This window comes from Ipomoea nil, unplaced genomic scaffold (assembly GCF_001879475.1).
Source record: "Ipomoea nil cultivar Tokyo-kokei standard unplaced genomic scaffold, Asagao_1.1 scaffold3105, whole genome shotgun sequence".
Taxonomy (NCBI): Eukaryota; Viridiplantae; Streptophyta; class Magnoliopsida; order Solanales; family Convolvulaceae; genus Ipomoea; species Ipomoea nil.
In genome coordinates, this window is record NW_017619533.1 from 2,483,016 (window position 1) to 2,488,216 (window position 5,201).

A 5,201-nucleotide genomic window follows, 5' to 3' on the forward strand; every position below is an offset into this window, starting at 1 on the left:
TCTGTCATCCTTACCACCAAATTTGAAATTCTCATTCCGAAAATTTCCGTGATTGGAAACTGTTCACGCCTGGCATCTTGTCTTCAAAACTTTCAAGACAAGACCATGATCATAGATTTAGAACTTTAAAGCTTATAGATTGTTGGAAAAAGGGCTTGTAATCTGTAATACATTTGAGATACAACAATAATACAGAATACAACAGGGAACAAAAACTAGATCATTTGATATCTTCAGGCGTGTAATCACTTTCCTATAAGCTTTAAATCTCCGTCTATAAAAGCAACAAGGTTCAAGATTTAATCTTATGGGATACAAGAATATGAATGAAATTCTCAAGTTGCTTTGTTTGAGAATTTCCTGTTGAATTGTAAAACTGTGAAATATCTCAGTCTTATGCAACTTTATTGCATGTTATATACCAAGCATGTTAAGTGTAACTTTGAAGCATATAGCTTCACAAAATAGAAGAGCATATTTCAAGCACGTTAAGTGTAGTTTTGAAGCATATAGCTTCAAAAAGCCCCAACACCTTACGCATGAAAATATCCAAACATGCATTAATACTCTCAAGCATATTAGCTATATATCCCAAGCATATAGCTATATATCACAAGCATATAGCCATATAAATTTCTCCCAGTATTTTAATTAACTTTCTACTAAACTAAAATAATATTTACAACTCCACATCTAAAAATATTATTTAAGCTTTCATGGTAGTTCATCTGAAACATTAATCTCCATTACTATATAAATTTCCAACACAGAACTGCTCTACTCTTAACCCACTGGAATGATGTTTGGATGCAGCATGGTGGGCTTGAAGCTGGAATGATGAAGAACATTTCTTTTCAGGTTTAGAGTATGTTGTTTTGGTAATTAATTACAAAGAGTAGGATGATGAGGAAGAGAGCAAGATATCTATATACATATAAAGGAAGCCGTAGTTCAGCCAATCATATAGCTTGAATTTTCCGCCCAAGGAATTGAAAACGCAACGTTTTAGGTAATTGTTATACTCTCTGCCAGCTCGCAGAAGTTGCATGTAATATTTTAGAAACTATTCCTATTTCCGAGGCATGTCAGCGTTTTTTGCTCTGAATGTGCCGTATGGTTTTGGAGAAAAGTCTTCAAAGCTATTAGTGTCCTACTTACCCTCTTACCCTATTAGTGTACTACTTGATTCTACAGTCCTTTGTGTGTATATATATATATATATATAGCCAAGGTTACATGGTAAACACAACACAAATACAATTCAACTTCTTGGGCAATTGAATTTAGCAGCAGCCCTCATGGTAGGACAATTTGTTCTTGCTTCTGAAAATTTGTTCTTGCTTCTCAACTCCACCCTGCTCAGACAAGGAAAGTCATGAAGTGAGGTTAGTTCATACGTATGAAGTATGTGAAGCTAAATGCAAAAGTATAATCAAGAGCCGAGAGAGAATGTGTATTCCATGATGCAGAGGTGAGTAATGCAAAATTTAATGAAGTTTTCTTTTATATCATAATTTAATAAATGTATTTGTATATAACATATTATAGCTTTGGAAATAACTATATTTTTCACTTACTTTAGGAACATTTGTGCATGCTCATATACCAAAGGAACATGTAGACAAATACAAAAATCATTTCAAAGAAAGGAAGGTTTATGGCCTAAAGAATTTCCTGGTCATTACAAACTTCTTAAAGTATAATATAATCACAGAACTTTACATGGTAAAGTTTAAGCATGACACAACTGTGAAGGAGTACAAGATAGTGGAATTTCCTAACCAAATGTTTCGTTTAAAGTCATTCGAAACGAGCTAGACAAAAGAGAAGTTGACTAGAAAGAACTAATAGGTATTTCTTTACTGCTATATTTTTTCTTCATGTAACTGAAATATGTTTTCTTCTTGTGTAACTATAGATGTTATTGGAGATATACTCTCCACTTGACAAAGTTATATCCGGAAAAGAAACACGGGTGATAGATTTTCTTATTAAGGATGCTAGGTAAGACTATAATTTCATATACACTGGGTTTTTAGTTTGTTTGGTAAAAAGGTTTGTAAAAGAAAATGTATTTTGCATAAAGTGTTGTATTCAAATTTGTGATTTCAGTCACAGGCAGCTAAAGTGTATAGTTTAGGGTGAGCATGTTAACAAGGTTCTCCCATATTACAACTGTAGTATGGATGAGTCCCTAATTGTTTTGATTTGGCTGTGCAGACTGCAAGATCTTGGACAGTAAGTTATGTTATTATTGTGTACATATAAAGAGCAATTCAGATTTAAGAGTATTTATAAAGATTTGTGGCTTAAAATGAGTTATATTAACATTTCTCAGGTTTGGCTGTGCAGACTGCAAGATCTTGGACAATAAGTTATGTTATTATTGTCTACATACAAAGAGCAATTCAGATTTAAGAGTATTTATAAAGATTTGTGGCTTAAAATGAGTTATGTTAACATTTATCAGATTGTGTACAATTCTGGTTTTTTAATGAGTTTGGCTCCTATTTTTTATTTCAGATGGTGATTTACGTATTGTGGCCCCTTTTAATGCCACACAGTTATTGTTCAACCACGATTCCCCGGAGTTTCGGGCATTTAGGAATAGGTTAGAATAACCTTTCTTTTTGTTAACTGATATACAACTCTATTTAATTTTATTTATTTTTGCCTCATGTTTTTTTCCAATTTGCCAGAACATCACACACCATTGAGGAGTATAGATTCAGGGTCTAGACTCTCTTTGTCTATGTCGGTTACACATTCGGTGAGTGATGACATTGTTGTGTCTACTATTGAAGAGATTTATCAAAGAAAAGAAGTAAGGTTTTTTTTTTAGACTGACATATGTTTTTGCATTGTTAATAGGACTTTAGTAATATTTTACAAATACAGCTGGAGGAGTATTGGATTGCAGCAAAATTGTAGGAAGAGAGAGTTTGGCAGACTGGTTCTATGTTTCATGCAATGGTGGTGCATGTAACAAAAAACTCATTCCACGGGAAGGCCTGATGTACTGCTGCAAATGCAACAGATTGTGGCAGGAAGGAAGATTGAAATACAGGTTGATTGGGTTGAATCATAAGATTTCATTCTTTCCAAGTAGGTAGATAACAAAACTTATACATTTACAAGGTCAGAGAGAAAAAAAAATGGTAGATGTGAATACTGCAATTTTTTCAATATTTGCAAAATATGAGAATTGTGTATTTTTCCTATAAATGATCTGCATATTGTGTACTTTATAAGAATTTTATCTATTTTCTTAGATAATGTTGTATTTTAGAATGAAATGTGAAAAGAACTTGAGACAAACTTGAGACAGGCAATTCAAAAGCTAAAAAAAAACATAAAAATTTGTAAGGATATTGAGATATGAATCCCTTTCCTATATTGCATGGGTGCTTATAGGGAGTATAAAAGGAAATTATAATTTTTTTATAATTTGTGTGTATATGTTGTATTTTTATTTTTTATTTTTGGTAATTACTGAATATGTAAACAATTTTAAATTGACAAAAAAATTATATGTTAACAAATTTCACACTCAATATTAAATTAGGATAAGGATGGACTGACAAAGTCCTACCCGTAGCAAACATGTAATTTCCATAATATGGATGTATATAATTTATTTATTTTTTTGAAAAAAACAGAATTTTGCCAACAAAAATGTGCATACAAACAAAGGACACACAATTAGATTCAAAATAGGCTACTGATTGAGTAAAAAAATCCTAACCCTAACAACCTTTCAATTTACAGAATACAAATGCACAGAAAATAAAATACAAACACAAGACAATGTTATCTCTCTCTCACACACAAACATGATCAGTTTCAAACTATGATACAGATTTAAGCATAGATTCCTATCTCTAACAACTATGGAAGTTATATATTATACATGCACCCAAAAAAACACAAAATATACATACATTTCCGTACAGAATGAAAAAAAAAAGGTAGGGAAAATCGTATATTACCTATGGCTTGTGTTTGGATGCATTTCTCTGTCCTTTTATACTGTAGAATGATCTTATAACCTCACAGAACGACTCTGTTTTTGTATCGCAATTGAGATCCAAGTATCCGTAGGCTATGGATTTGGGGTTTTTTGGTTCAAATCGTTGACGATGTGTAAACTGCCAAGATTAAAGAAGGGGGATTTGGCTAAGTGCAATCTTTCAGCACAAGAATGAAATGAGTACAAATTGGTTGCTAAATCTTTAGTGAAACTTCTAGATTAGGTTTGAGAGAAGTGAGAGTGAAGGAGGAGATGCGAGAAGGGAGGATGAAAGAAGATTATTGTCTGAAAACTAGGTTTTTTCTAGGGCTTGGCACTTCGGGTTTTGGTTCGGTTTTTTTCAGTTTCGGTTTCGGTTTCGGTTTTTCGGTTTTAAAAAAATTAAACCATTCGGTTTGAATAGAGTTCAGTTTCGGTTTCGGTTTGAAAAGTTTGGTTCGGTTCGATTCGGTTTCGGTTCGGTATTCGGTTCGGTTTTGGTGAAAGTCTACTATTTGAATGTTTCTTTTTTTGCCTGACCGATTGTTCAGTTGGCTCACTTGGAGTGCCACTTGAAGTGTTTTGTTGATGGAAAAATGAAGAATCATTCATCTATAGTTAATATTTGAAAAATAAAAATTATTAAAACACCAAATGTTGGGACTTACAACTTAGAGTTGAGATTTGAGGACTTGAGGAGTTAAAATTATTAATTATTATAATATTTATATATAATACTAACATTTTGTACGCGTGATGCACGAAAATTTATGTCCAACATTAAAAAATTGATAAATGCAAATAATTACAAATTATAGTTCAAATTATATTTCGTAATTCCTTAAAGTAATAAATTTTAATCATCGTATTTGAAAATTATAGAGATGAACAAAATTTATATTTTACTATTCATAGAAATTTAATTAAAATATAATCAACAATTAAAGTAATTATATAATGATTTTAATAAAATGATAATTAAAGAATAGGAAAAAGATATCATAGTTAATTATATATATATATATATATATATATATATATATATATATATATATATATATATATATATATATATATATATATATATATATATATATAGGTGTATGATAATAATGATAGAATTATGAAACTTTTTGAATTAAATAGCAACGGTGTAATAACAGTATAATGATATTTTAGTTTAACAAGAATG

General features: G+C 30.9%; 2 long non-coding RNA genes across 2 annotated transcripts; one reads left to right on the forward strand and one right to left on the reverse strand.

The window, feature by feature from the left end:
• Window positions 1-935: 935 nt before the first annotated feature.
• On the reverse strand, window positions 936-4,266 carry LOC109166795. Its single transcript, XR_002051731.1, has 2 exons — window positions 3,990-4,266; window positions 936-1,355 (listed from the first exon to the last, which is right to left on the reverse strand). It is a non-coding gene; the product is annotated as an uncharacterized LOC109166795 (long non-coding RNA).
• On the forward strand, window positions 1,368-2,916 carry LOC109166796. The gene is made up of 3 exons (XR_002051732.1): window positions 1,368-1,471; window positions 2,565-2,770; window positions 2,872-2,916. It is a non-coding gene; the product is annotated as an uncharacterized LOC109166796 (long non-coding RNA).
• Window positions 4,267-5,201: the final 935 nt, after the last annotated feature.